The sequence below is a fragment of the Natrix helvetica genome (assembly GCF_964273705.1).
Source record: "Natrix helvetica genome assembly, chromosome: Z".
Lineage (NCBI taxonomy): Eukaryota > Metazoa > Chordata > Lepidosauria > Squamata > Natricidae > Natrix > Natrix helvetica.
The window spans coordinates 72,315,314-72,331,026 of record NC_138554.1 but is presented as its reverse complement, the minus strand read 5'-3'; the positions used below and the strand labels follow the sequence as shown (position 1 = coordinate 72,331,026).

General features: G+C 39.0%; 1 protein-coding gene across 4 annotated transcripts in view; it reads left to right on the top strand.

Annotated features, from left to right (window-relative positions):
* Positions 1-15,713, top strand: part of POU6F2 (POU class 6 homeobox 2) — a gene marked incomplete at its 5' end in the record, with an annotated part of 355,508 nt that overhangs the window by 89,430 nt on the left and 250,365 nt on the right. The gene's annotated exons all lie outside the window — the stretch shown is intronic.

Sequence of the window (15,713 nt, the reverse complement as noted above, 5' to 3'; positions counted from 1 at the left end):
GCGGAGGAGGAGGAGGGGGCAGGGGTAACGCGGCGCTGAGCTCAGATGCAAATGTGGTGGTGCTGTTGGAGGAGGAGGAGGTAGCAGCTCGTCGGCATCTTCAGCAGCAGCCCTGCCCCCAGTGAAAAAAGCTGAAGATGGAGCAGATCCACGCAGATGACGTCGCTGCAACATGTCTGGAGGAGGAATTCTGGGAGTTGAAGTCCACAAGTCTTAAAGCTGTCAGGTTTGAAGACCTCTGCGTTTTTTTCTAAAGGGTTAGGGGTGGAAGGGTCTTGCAACTTGACAGCTTTAAGACCTCCATGCTTCAAATGCCAGAGTTCCTGAGCCAACAGGACTGGAGGAGGAATTCTGGGAATTGAAGTCCACAAGTCTTAAAAGCTGTCAAGTTTGAACACCCCTGCGGTTTTTTTTCCTAAAGGGTTAGCGGTGCAAGGGTCTTGCAACTTGACAGCTTTAAGACTTGCATGCTTCAAATGCCAGAGTTTCTGACCCAACATTTTGGTTGCTAAGCAGGAGCGTTGTTAAGTGATACTATATAACACTTTTAATTAAGCGGGTACCTTGAATAAACATAACTTTGAGTTTCAAATAATACTGATTTCGTTGTTGTCTTAGGTGACATCTGTGAAAAAAATCAGGTGCTCAGGCATGAAAATGTGCCGCTCAAACACTATACTTTTCTGCTCACATTGAAAAAAAATTAGAGGGAACATTGGTTTCCAGGTGTATTTATCCATGTGCTGGAGAAGGAAATCGCTGACAACCTGCAGCACCTAAGATTTGTTTCTGCTGGCACATCACTTAATCAATCTAATTCTCATCAATCACTCTAACTAAAGAGCTTTCCCAAGGGGGGAAAAAAAGTTTTTGCACTTTGCAAACCTCCCCAAAATGGCCGTTTTTTTGCAAAAACGGGCCCGTTTTTTCCAAATAAAAGGCATGAATAGCCTTGGGGGGGAGGGGAGCTTTCAGAGTACTCCTGGGGATGGGGGGGCCAAAACAAGCAAAAAACGGCCCATTTTTCGTGAAAACAGGCCCGTTTTTTGTTAAACAAATTGCATGCATAGCCTTATGGAGGCTTATAGAGTGCTGCTGGGGGCTGGGGAGGCAAAAAACGGCCCATTTTTTGCTCATTTCTGCCCTCCCCAGCCCCCAGGTGCTCTCTGAAAGCCTCCATAAGGGTATGCACGGCCATTTTGGTGAAGGGGGCAGGGCTTCAGGAGGCAAAAAAATGCTGTATTCGATGTATAGGATGCACCCAGATTTTCAGATTTTTTTTTGAGGAAAAAAGGTGCGTCTTCTACTCCGAAAAATACAGTAGTTAAATTCAAGTGCAGATTAAACCAAGTAATACAATTATGTCTATCAAGTACATGTGTCAAATCAAAATCTCTGTTATGGTCCTAAACCCACATCGGTGTCTTGGGAATAGTCAAAATTTTAGATGCTGTGTTTGCAGATAAAAATGTTTCATTTTCCAAATAGAGAAAACTCACCATATATAAATAAGGTGAAAAAAATCATAAGATACTACTGTGATAAATAGTTTTTCTTTTTAAAGAAAAACCAAACTGTAGCAATGGTTTCAATTAATAGAAATTCTTTTAGTATGCTCAGCCTTTGGCATTTAGCAAGCTTGCAGAATAGAAGGAAAGGACTTCTAATTTAGAGAATCATCTGGTCTGTTTAGTGAGGATCAGCTGCCCAACATAAAATAATAATGCTTTCAACTGCCCATCTTCTAACAGGCAACCTTTATCACCATTACATTCAGCTGTGCTAACAGCAAATGAAATATTGTATGCATTCACACAAAATTGATAGAGTCTGTATGACCTTAATGTGATTATATGTGTGCTAATGCATTCAGCAGAAAAGAAACCAGAATTTACAAGAAAGGTCCGGTTCATAAAAGATGCATGCACTATTACTAGAGGGATCTGTGCACTACTTGGGAAGGGCAAGTGGGGGTAGCTTATTTTTTTTAATAAAGAACATGTTTTTACATGAATCCTTTTCATGTAATGGCTTTGCTATTCAGCCCTCACTAAGCAGTAAAAGGTAGGAGATAAAATAATGGCGTACCACAGTTCCAATATGCCTATATGTATCTGTTTGGGCAATTATAACTAATTCAAATTTTTAAAAGAAAGCAAAAATGTTGCTAAATAGACTAGTTTGGATCCAAACTTAATAGCCATATCTTGAGTGCAGTAGAGATTAATGACATTAACCCATTAGACTATATTGATGTATAAAATTTGGGGATTGCATGTATGTCCCAGCGGTGTGATTCACTTACCTCACTACTGGTTCACAAATGTGAGCGTGCACAATGCTTGAGCATTACATTGGGGTGGGGTGTGTGTGGAGCCTCCTGCAACCGCCGCTACCAGTTTGCCCAAACCGGAGAGAACCGGCTGAATACCACCTCTGATATGTCCAGTATATAAACTCTCAGCCTTGCAAGCAGCTTGGGTTGGAAGAAATTCAGCCAACTCAAGCTGCTTGAGAGTTTATACATTGTTAAGGGTTTGGTAAATGTTACAATATGGAAGTGATATAATTATATAAATTGTTAACTTTTATTATAATCAAAATGAAAGGTCTCAATGGAAATTGTAAACAAGTGGCTCCATTAAAATAGGATTATTCATTAAAAAAGCTGTCCTCAACACACCCACCTATGTATGCACTGTACCATATTTGTACTGTACCATATTTAAATATGGTACAGTATAAACATAGATATGTGTGGTGAGGCCTAAGATTCCTCCCAATTTTTATACTAATTTTTATTGTTAATTCATTGCTGTGCTATTGGGGATGTGATGGCTCAAAGGTTAAAGATGCTGAATTTGTCAGCTGGAAAGCTGATAGTTTAGGTTTGTGACTGAGCACTGCACAATGGGGTGAGCTCCCATTACTTGCCCCCGCTCCTGCCCAGCTGTCAATTCAAAAGCATGGAAATCAGTGATGAGTTTCCATTTTTTTACTACTGCTTTGCTGCATATATGCAGAAGCAACCTGGCAGCTAATGGAGCCTCCTGCAGCCCCGATCCTGTCGAACCGGGAGCAACCCACCTCTGATGGAAATGCAAGTAAATAAGTAAGTATCACTTTGGTGGGAAGATAACAGCATTCCCTGTACTTCAGCATATAGTAATGTTGGCCATATGACCACATAAATGTCACATTGGCTCCCTCAGTTAAGAAACAGAGATGAGCGCTGCCCCCTAAACTCAGACACAACTAGGCAGGGGAAAATTTTACCTTTAATTGCTGTATTATTTAGGGACTTTCTAAATAATATTTAAAATTATTACTACTGTTGTAACCAGAATAGCCCCATTTCATCCATTAGTTATGTTAAAAACATTGTAAAGGAACAATAAAAGTTTTCCTTTGAATGTTTTCTGGATGTACTTTTTCCTTCTAGGTATTTTCACCTGTGCTTTCAGTTACCATATTAGAAATCAAAGAATAAATTCAACTGGACTGTGGGGTGCAATGTTGCTTCTAGCCAGCTTGAAATTGCTGCTTTACTGATTTACTCAGATTTCAGCTTACAATCTAGCAATTTCTTTTCTGGCTTTCAACTCGCTCCTCCCCATTTCCCCGCTCTCCCCCCCCCCCCGGAGCAATTCCTATATAGTAGCTAGATTACAAAAAAAGCCAAAAGGCTACAGAAAGGATAAGAGGGAAATAAATGATGCATTCTTCTTTAATTTGAAAAAAAAAACCAGCATGAATAATCACATATAAAGATGGTATAAAGCCACAGTACTCATACACATGAAATTGTGTGTCATTTCACAAACATTGCTAAATGACTGATGAAATATGGACAAATTAGGAGCTACTTATAAATTAGACATTTAATCCGGAATTACTTAAAATGTTTGCAAAGGGCAAACATTTGGATGTAACTATGAATAGCCTATGGGGGGGAAAGACATCTTCTAATACTGAAACAAAATTATGTACAATCAATATAAAAAGTATATGCATCCCTGCTAAAATGCCAGATTTTTTTAGATATAAAAAAATCAGATCAAGATAAATCAATTCAGAATTTTTTCCACCTTTAATATAAGTTGTACAATTCAATTGAAAAACAAACTGAAATTGCTGTGTATAAGTTCTCCCTCTGGTCCATGTAGCTAGGGAGCACTGTGCTACACTGTGATTGGTCACCTGTTTGACAGCCAGGATATATAAAGAGCTGTCAAAGAGGCTCTCAGCTGTTGCCGTTAGCTGAGATGTGTGCGTTGTGAATTGCTGCTTTGGCAACCTGCTAGTAATAAACCTGTTAGCGCATTTTAAGCCTGGCTCGCCTCAGTACTTCCACCCATTGTTCTCCCAGCTAGAACATTGGCGACGAGGATGGGATCAGGACTGAGGCTGAGACCCAGGGTACAGCTGGCACAGGTCACTAACTAAGAGCTGGATCATGGAGAGTTGAATAACCCTCACTGAGGGAAATACTCGACGAGAGGTCGAGAAAAGAGATAATAAATGGAAAATATTTCCTCACACAAAGACCTGATCGGCTGTAATGGCAGCGATGAATATGCTAGCAGAGTTTAATGTTGCCTCAGAAACATGGGACTCATACATAACAAGGTTCAAATATTTTTTATAGGCAAATGACTATACTGGACTGTCAGGGAGCAGGAAAAGAGCTTGTTTTCTGAATCTTTGTGGAACAGAGATGTTTAATATTGCACGTAGATTAGTCGCTGAATTGAAGAACCATTACGCCCCAACACCATCCTGCATAGCCCACTGCCATGCCTTCCACAGAAGGAACCAGCATTGGGGAGGAGGGGGGGAATCAATAAAGTATATAGCAGCTCTGAGGGCAGCCTCTCTTTTCTGCGAGTTCTGGGATCTCAACAATGTCCTTCTAGACCAAATTGTCTGTGGTGTTTGAGACCTCCAGCTGCAGCACCACCTTCTGGCCAGGCCAGAATTAACCTTATAGACTGTGCTAGATGAAACCCGCACAATCGAGATGTCTAACAAGTCAACCGAGGAAATTCAGAAAAAGTCAAATCTGCAAACCATAGGAAAACAACTTGACGTCCACCGTGAAGATGTGAGCCCTGACAACGCAACCGATGATGATGACAATGTCCAATATATGAAGACTGGGAAGGTGAGAGGTCAGCAGGGTAAGCCCCAGAGTTTACAAACTAAGTGCTCTGGGTGTGGAGGTAGACACGCTAGAGCAGACTGCCAATTTAAAACTGCAAAGGAACTGGAAGTGTGTGTGTAAAGTGGTCAATAATGTTGAAGACTGGCAACGACAGCCATATTTCCTCTGCGAGAGAGTCATAGGGGCCCTCAGAAGATTATTTGCCACACATGGGATAGTAGATGTCTTGGTACCTGACAATGGCCCTCAGCTGACAGCTGCCCCATTTACGGGTTTTTTGGCAGAATTTGGAATCTGCCACACTTGGGTGGCTCTTTTAACCCTGCAGCAAATGGCATGGCAGAAAGGATGGTGTGGGAGAAGAGCCAGACGTCGTGACTTGCGGTCTCGACAGTCCGAGACCGCCATTGATTCTTTTACCGCTACACAGTCCATATAGACCTAAACCATCCCAAAGAGATGGTGACAGGGAGACAAATCCTTGCTGGTCTCAGGGACACTGCAAAGTCCCTGATTCACCCAAGGGAAGTTCTCCAAGCTGGCGGTAAACAGACAGCCCCCAGGCTGACAGTCGGAGGCGGCTCCAGAAAGAAGGCAGTGAAAGTGAGTCTAGCTGGTGAGACTTTTTCTTTGAGAATGATTGCCCAAAGAAATTTTTTAAAAAGATAAATTAGTCCTTTAAGCAAAAGAATAAAGCGATGAAATTTATCTTTATTAGACTGCCTTAGAAAGTTTTTTTTTCCTTTTCTATGTAACAATGCTTTGTGGATTGAAGTGATTGTAACACTTCCTGTTTCTCCTCTTAAGTGAATGAATTGATTTTTTCGCCTATTCTTTGCTACTTTATTTTTTGGTTGATCTAAAACCTTTTTTTATTTTAATAACCCTTCCTTCTACTATTTATGGAATTTTATTAAGGACACTTAGAGATTTTTGCTTTCTTTAAGTCTGAAATGAATAAGAGAAAGTTGAATCTGCCATTCAGAAGCCAGAACTTAGTCTTTTTTTTCTTTTTTTGAAACAATGTATCCTTTGTTCTATTTTCCTTGATTCTACTGATGTTGCAACTAGAGGGTTTGCAGCTTGTCTGTGGAGTGATAACGACTCAAGGATACCGACTGTTCCTTTGCAGGTGTCTTTGTGAAATATTTTGAGCAAAGGAAGGAAAAGAAAAGAAAAGATAGAACCCTCCCTTTTTTGAAAAAATTAAAAGAATCTTGTGCTTAAGCAAATTCAAAACAAAAGTATTTTTATACATAAAAGAGACATTGAAGGCGAGAGTGGCAATGGATTTTAGACTTTTTATTCCTCTTTTTGGGAAAAAATGTATTTATATACAGATGAAGAAACCTTAAGTTTCCAAGATTTTTTGGATGGAATTCTAAATATATTGGAAGGATTTGAGAGATTTCATAAGATGTTGGATAGACTATTGTCTGGCACAACAAAAGATGAAGAGGCTGGAGCTCCAAAAATTAAAGAAGAGAATGAAGATATAGAAGATGAAGACAAGATAATAGATGAATCTAATAATGGAGCACTCATGAGTGAAAGTGGAAAGAAGGGAACATGGAAAAGTGAACCTGATTATTATTATTATATACTTGATTATCTGGAGCTCTACCCCTCATGTCAAGATATGGATTTGATGATGGAATTAAGAAGAGAAACAGCTTTAGAAAGACATCTGATAATTAAAGACATGTTAATTTTAATACCAGTTCAAGGGCAACGAGACTATATGAGAGATCTTTCAAGCAAAAAAGTGCGGAGAGAAGTCTTTAAAAACCTTATAAAGAAGTTTATAAGAGAAATGATGCAACAACTGGCTAAAGAGATAATATTGTTTTGTTACTGGAAAGACACAAGCTGATAATGAAGGTGATAATTAAAAACTTAGTTAATCTTTGGTGATTAATAAGTAGGATTTTGTAGACACTTTTGGAATGTTTTTTAATGTTTATTCGTTAACAAATAACTCATTATGATAATAATAATGAAATAATAATTTTAACTAGTAAAAACAATTTGGATATAAACTGTAAATCAGGACCTGGGTAAAAGATTTATCAATTTCACTAATACATTTTTGTTTAGATTTTATTATAAAACAGATCAGTAGAAGAATCCAAGCATTTAATTTATTTTTCCTTTTACATTTTTTTCTTTTCATGATGAGAAATGAGGCTGTGCCTCACTTGCCTCACCTGACTAGAAGTCATTGCTTTATTGTCATTGTACTTAAATACAACGAAATTGGTTACTAACTCTACTGTGGCACTAGGAGCTCAAAGCCACAGTGTCTAAGTGCGCCGCCATCTTGGGGGGAAAAACCTCTGCACATCAGTCTCCCAGCTAGAACAGAAATCTTTTAGGAGGGAAATTAAATTTTTTAAAAAAAACTTACAATAGAATGATTGCATAAATGTACATACCCTTAAACTAATATTTATTGAAACATATTTTGATTTTGTTGTAGGAGTAGCAAACTATCAGCATGGCAAATGTTGTCTTGGAAAACTTACCCTTATCTTCATCATTTTATCAGAGGTCTGAAGGTTATCTGTCGAAATTGACTGATATTTGGAATTGTTCATAATTCCCTCTTGGGGGAACATCCACCTATATTTTCTCCATAATCATCAATCTTTAGTCTATTATTTCAAGTCTCCCGGTGGTACACACATACCTGTTACTATCATTCTTTCAGAATTCTCTTCCTCATGTTGCAAAAAAATCTACTTTACAGGAAGAAAAAGAATAGGAAGAAAGGACATTTCCCAATTTTAGGCCTTTAATTTATTTGACTATAATATGTTAAGATTTTGAGAATTTCAGATTTCTTCCTTAAGCAATACCTTACCAAAATTATAAACACCTGGATGAATGATGATAATAATAACAATAACAATAATAATTATAAATAATTAATTATACATAAATAATAATAAGCACAGAAAAATTGCTGCAGGGTGTGAAAATGGAGAACAGCATAAAAACAACAGAAACAAAGGCAGAATATAAGGAAGAACAGCTGGATGAGAGATTAAATAGATGGAAAAACCAGAGCTTTGCATGGACTGCACTTGAAAAACATTGAAGGAAAATGTGATGACAACTTGACATGGACATGGCTTAAGATGGGAACTATCAAGAAAGAAATGGAAGGTTTAATACTGGCTGCTCAAGAACAAGCACTACAAACTAATGCCATGAAAGCGAAGATACAAAAATCCACTGGCAACCCAAACTGCTGACTTTGGAATAACAAAGTCGAAACTGTTTCACATTTAATATGTGAATGCAGCAAAATTGTTCAAACTGATTACAAAGCTAGACATGACCGAGTTGCTAAATTAATCCACTGGTAATTATGTAAAAAATATGATTTACCTATATCCCGAAAGTCATGGGAACATAAAGTGGAAAAAGTTTTCGAGAAGATGAAAATCTTGTGGGACCGTCAAATACAAACGGATTGTCATTTGGAGCAAAATACGCTAGATATCACAGTTGTAGAGGGCCGAAACATACAGTTTATTGATATCTCTGTTCGAGGAGATGCCAGCGTTGAAGAAAAAGAACTGGAAAAAATCACGAAATACCGCAACCTGGCCATCAAAACTACATAATTATGGATGAAACATGTAACAGTGATACCCATTGTCATTGGGGCACTTGATACCATGTCCAAGAATTTTATAAAATACATCAACAAATTGCAGCTTCCTGCAATAACACCAGTGGAACTGCAAAAAATTTCACCAATTTGAAAATCATATATTTTAAGAAGGTACTTGGTTGATACCTAGGCTGCTTGCAGCAACCCGTATCAACCTTTAGCACCAGTCAATGGCATTTATGATGCATTTCTGAATGTTCAGTTGACTAAGTTTCATGTTTAATGAATAAACTAAACAACAACAACAGTGATACCCATTGTCATCGGGCCACTTGGTACCATGTTCAAGAATTTTATAAAACACATCAAGAAATTGCAGCTTCCTGCAATAACACCAATGGAACTGCAAAAAACTGCGCTACTCGGAAAGTCATACATCTTAAGAAGATACTTGGTTGATACCTACCGGTAGGACTCTGGCAGCAACCCGTATCAACCATTAGCACCAGTCAATGGTATTTGTGATGTGTTTTTGAATGTTCACTTGGCTGAGTTTCATGTTTAATGAATAAAGTATATAATAATAATGAAAATCACCAATTGCCAACTACAAAAGACAGCTTACTTGGAAAAGCCTATATCCCACAATATCTTTAACACTATCAAAAATCTACCTTATCCCATGTCCTTGGGAAAAATTCAGTAGATGGGGGGAAAATACCAAATCCAGTCAAATTAATTTGGCTGACTATGCAGCCAACCATAACATGAAAGTCGTCAGTTTGATATATAAAGTAGATTATGGGAATATTGCTGACGCCTTACTAAATCCAAGTTATATAGGAAATAGAAGAATTCAGTTGTCTTGCATGAGCACAAGTTTAGCAAAGTCAGCTTCTAAGAGAGATTTCAGACAACTGTAAAAGAATATGGTAGTTAATACTGGAAACCCAGCTTTGTTTCTCAGCAAGAATAGTTTATGTAATCAAATATTTATTCCACAGGAAAGTTAGCAATTTGAAGTGACATAGGAGATTTATTACTTATTCTATTTTAACTCTCAAAGGTTGAGTTTTTAAATACATACTTACCAGTGGTGGGTTTCAAAAAGTTTTACTACCAGTTCTGTGGGGGTGTCTTATGTTATGGGCATGGCTTGGTGGTCATGTGATTTGGTGGGAGTGGCTTGTCGGCTTGGCAGTCATGTGACCAGTGGGAGTGGTTTGGCAGTCATGTGACTGGATGGGAGTGGTCAATTTAGCTGTCCATTAAACTGCTAAATTTAATGGAAGGAACCTCTGAGGTTCCTTCCAGCCCCGGATTGCTGTGCTGTTTCAAAGCAGTCCATTAAACAATACACAGCAGCCCCCTTTTCTTTTCTTTTTAATACTGCATGATGTTTTTGCTCTAGGTTTTCTTTTTTTACTATTGGGGAGAGGTTGGCAATGTCTGGGGATTTCTGGGGATTTCTCCTCTGTGTTAGAGGCACCAAAATAACCAAGATGATATAGTCTCCTGCAGCAGCAGGGGGTTAAACTAGATGACCTGAATCCAGGGCTGGAAGGATTGCTTGCTGTTTCAAAGCATCCTTTGAAGCTGCATCTAGTGCCAAGTTTGTGGTTCTTCCTTCCTCTCCTTTTTCTCTCCCTCCCTCCCGCCCTCCCTCCCTCCCTCTCTCCATATCTCATTCACTTTCCTTTCCCTCTTTCTCCCTTCCCTTCCTCCCTCCCTCCCTCCTTTCTTTCTCTCTTTCTCTCTTCCCTCCCTCTCTTCCTCCCTCCCTTTCTTTCTTTCTTTTTCCCTTCCCTCCCTTCCCTCCCTTCCTCCCTCCGTTTCTGTGAAGAACCCTGGAAGGTCTTTGGTAAGAGGAAGAAAAGACAGACATTTTGAAACTGAGAACATGCCCATTGATCATCTGGAATTCTCAGAGCTCCACTATTGATTAGCTTAGCCTGAGCAAGGATAGCTAGCAGCACTTTCAATAAGCTCTCAATTCAAGCTCCATGCACTTGGGGATACCCAAACGGTGAGGATTTCTTTTTTTCTCCCTTGAAGCCCCCCTCCCCCGCAGCCCATTTTTGCTCCCATGGGACTGCAGGGAGGCTTTCTAGGCACCCCATCCCTATGTTGGGCTTAGCAGGCCTCTCTGAAGCCCCCTGGGAGCCATAATGGGCCTCGCGGGGACTCCTGGAAGGGGTAAGGGAAGGTAAGGTTGTGAGCCTGGTGGGGATGGGGGGCACAGCAAGCTCCGGAGAGGGGGAGCTAGCGAGAATTACCTGTAGGCAGGAGGAGGCAGCTCAGTTGGGTCACAGGGCAGGCACCATTTGGCAGCTTGGGCAGGCAAGGCAGCTTAGGCAAGCTAGCCGCCTGGGAGGTGAGGAGTGACTGGGTGGTGCGGGTGGGCGGGGTGAGCAACTGGGAACCAGTTTGGGGGCATGGCAGGCCTGGTTCGCTGCCAGTCTAAACTGGTAGGAACCCACCACTGATACAAACCAGCAGATATCAAGCTTATCATTGAAGATGAATATAAACTTTGACAAATCTTTGTCAAACAAATGACATTATGCTGAGACAATCCAAATGATCTTATTTGTATTACTTTCACAAAATAAAACTCACTTGAGTTTTTGAAATTATCACAGAGAAAAAAAACATTGCAATATATATTTTTCATACATCTCCTCAGTATGGAAGCATCAGAAAGGGAGATTGTACATATTGTCAGCCAATGAAGCTTGTGACAGGAGCAGTGGGAGATGATACCAGCTCCGCTCTACTACAATTCTTCTTACAGCTTCTTTAAATCCCCCAGGAATAGCATCTGGTTTCATATAATGAAGTGGCTAGATATAGTAGTATTAAACCACAAAAAGTTATGTTCCCCATCCCTATGCATTTTCATATGAAGATTACATGAAAAGTGCTTGAAGATGTTCTTATCAGAGGTAAATTCATCCATAAAAAGTCTTGTAACTTAGTTTCTTAGGCACTGAGTTACATTAGCATTTATTCTGATAGTTAAGTAAATTGGATAAGTTCCTTTAATTATCATACCATAGATAAACTGTGTATTAATATCTAATTCCTTGTCTGAAAACTGTGTCAGACATAACCTGGTTTTATTTTTGGAAAATTAGTTGATCAAATGCTTCAAATATTGGTAGGCAATAGGTGATGGAAAGAATGCTAAATGCAAAAGAATTTCTTGATTGTTTTCATTCGTACCCTAACTCTACAGATTCTACCACAGATTTCTAGTACAGCATCTTTATTTAGAATTTTGCTAATATTATCAGAGAAGCTCCTTCTGTGTGTACCAAGACATCTTATTTGCATGTGCTGCAAATATGATGCCTATTACAATACCTCTTAGATATCAGTTGAAGACTACTCTCTTCACTCTGGCTTTCTTTACATGAATATTGGAGAAATTGCTTTCTTTTGTTTTGTCTCTCCTTTCCCCGTTTTTCTTGTTTTTATTACAGTATTTTAATTATTATTATTACAATATTTTGTTAGAAACCACATTGGGATACATTTTCAAAGCTATTGACAGAATTGTATTGAATACATAAATACATAAACTTAAAAATTATGTAATTTTGTTTTTGCTGCACTTGACTCAGTTGATGAGACGTGCTGTTGTCTTCTCCTGTAGTATGGGGAAAATGTGAGAGTTTCAGATGACATTTCTTTTGGGGATGATATGATGCACTCTTTTGGTGTGGACCAAGGGGACGAATCAAGATTTTATTAAAGGCTTAGCTTATTATATGGAAAATACATTTTGGATAAATAATTGTATAAGAAAAACAGTGAATTTGCATCAAGTCAGGGTAGAAATTTCAAGAACTCTTATGATAGTCCCAATACAAGGTACATCCCTTATTTTCTTTTTTCTTTTAATTACAAGTTAGTCAGATGCAGTAGTTTCTGCTTAATGATTCTTCCCATGTACAGCTTAATCTCTTTATAAAATATTGTTAAGATTGACACATCACTGTAGAGATAAACGTCAATTGAATAATATGTACAGTAGTAATGTATTTTATTCGTACCTTAATACGGTGAGATTTTTTATTCACATTTCCATTATTTATAAGTCTGTCCCTTTAGAGAATATATTGAATAATTTGTTTTAAATGAGCAGATAATACCTTCTTTAAAATTTATAAATATACCAGAATCAGAATCACTTTTTTCTTGGTGGTTATGGTGTGGCAATAAAAATATGCTTGTTATTCAAAGAACAGACATTAAGGAGAAAAGACTTTTGTGAAGATAAGTTAGAGATTCATTTCTATACTTCTCAGTTAAATCATCTGGGAAAAATACTAAAAAATGTCACTGTTATGTCATTCTTAAGCCATCCATATGCCTTTTGCTTATTGGAAATTGACTTTCATTCTTACACAGAAGCAGGAAATGGATATAATCTTGCTGCATCTTATTTATCACCAATATCCTGCTTGAAAGAATAACTCAGGCACTTTAATCTAGCTAATAAACATACAGAAGTGAAAGCAGACTTCTGTGTAGATATTCACTATGTTAATTTATTTATTAATTAATTTAATTTAATTTATTTATATTGCTGCCTATTCGCCCATGGCACTAGAGGCGGTTTACAGACTATAAAACCACATTTAAAACAGTAAAATAAAATAAAAAGAATCAAATAAATTAATATAGTACAATATAAAAAATTACCTCCCACCCCCAGTCTGATTACAGCAGATCCCATGAGCCAATTAATGGGCTCCATCTCACTCTGGGTTCCCCAGGCCCACTGGCAGAACCAGGTCTTCAGCACCTTCCAGAAGAGTATTAGAGTGGGGCCATTCTAATCTCTCAGGAAATGATATTCCAGAGAGAGGCAGTCACCATGGAGAATGTCCCTCTTCTGGATCCAACTAGGTGTATCTCCCTCAGGAATGAGACCTGCAACATTCCCTGCCTCCTCGCTCTGATGGGTCGGGTAGATGTGACTGGCAAGAGACAGTCCCTCAGATAACCTGGTCCCAAGCCATGTAGGGCTTTAAAGGTGACAACCAGCACCTTGAATTGCACCCAGAAAAAAATCTGCAACCAATGCATCTCCCGCAGAAGAGGTTATACTGGGATCTGTACAAAACCATGTGGGCCATTGCATTTTGCACCAACTGGAGTTTCCAGATGCTCTTCAAGGGGAGCTCCATGTAGAGTGTGTTGCAATAGTCAAGACAAGAAGTGACTAGGGCATAAGTGACTGTGAGTAGGGATTGTTGGTCCTGAAAAGGGTGTAACTGGCGCACAACCCACAGTTGTGCAAAAGCCCTCCTGGCCACCACCACCACTTGCTCTTCGAGCAGGAGTCGTGATTCCAGGAAAACCCCTAGATTATGCACAGGGTCTGTTTGGGGTAGTGCCACCCTATCCAAGAGCAAAGATGGCAATTCTCCCTGAGCCAATGAACTGCAAATCCAGAGCCACTCAATTTGGCAAGGGTTTAGTTTCAACCTGTTGCTCCCCATCCAGCACCTAACATCCTCTAGGCACTGTGAGTGGGAGGACATGGCATCACTTAGCTCACCACAGGCCGAGATATATAGCTTTACATAATGCTGAATTGAAAGCATAGATGAGGTAACTGTATACTCTTTTGATTATCAGGCAACAATCAGAATATTCAAGTAGCCCTATACAGCTCTTTCAGTTCAGAATACCAGAATTCTCTGAGTGGAATAATTCTGTCAATGACCACTTTATTTATAAACTGGCCAGGGTTGACAGATATTCTGTGGGATCCTATGGGAAGCTGCCACCCAGTGTTATCATAGTCATCATCTTTTTGTGCTTAGAACAACCTATATAACTGCATGCCTAGTTAAATGGCAGCACCTAACTGATCATAAAAGGTTAAAAACAGGTGGACCTGCAGTTTAGACTTAAAAATATCCATAAAAATAGTGAAGGTAAAAATTCTTAATTCTAGTGAAGTAGAAATGCAACAGTAAGGCTATCAAATAGTTGCTTTGTTCCTATTCTTTACAATTTTGCTCAATAAAGGAAATGGAACAGCAGGTTTTTTTTACTTAATTTATACACTACTAAAACTCATGGGGTGAAATGTTACATCATAGGGAAATTTTTGAATCAAGTTACCTGAAATAGGCTAATTTACAGACTGTGTTCAAAAGCCAGCACCCATATCCCATACATCTTCCTCAATCCATACAACACCTCTTGGGCATACTCACACATCTTTCCTAATCTGCCTCCCCCCCCATCCAATTCCTGACCAGTACAGCATCTCTTACTCACCCACAGGTGCCCTTCCTGATTCATGCCCACTCTTCCCACAGGCCTTCTCCAATCAGCACAGCTCCTCTCACATATCCCTACAAGACCCATGCATTATTATTATTATCCACCCTAACCGTCATGTGCCTCACTTGGCCTGCACAGAATCATTAACTTGCAAAATTACAACTGACTTCCCTGGGGACAATTACAATTCAGATTTTAAGTTCCAATAACTCTCACAGTCACATAACTACACTTTGGGAACTCGGCAACTGGACCACATTTATGACTGTTTGTATTATCCTGCAATTGAATTATCCACATTATATGTTTTATGATATTTTTGCTGAAAATTGGAGTTTACTGGCAGTTTTCAGCAAAACCACTCCATTGTGAGCCATTTGTTTGCTTAATGACCATGGCATTTTCTTAGCAACTGCCACAAAAATTGTAAAATCATGTTAATCATGAATCGTTTATGACTGTCAGATGTTATAACTGTGATGGGCAGACTCCATTATGGTCATAATTCGAGGACTACCTGCATTCCTTACTTTAGTCAGTTTGAGGGGGATAGAACTTTAGATGGCACTGCTTCATCCTGAGCATCTTATTGGAAATGCAATCAAATAGCACAACAGG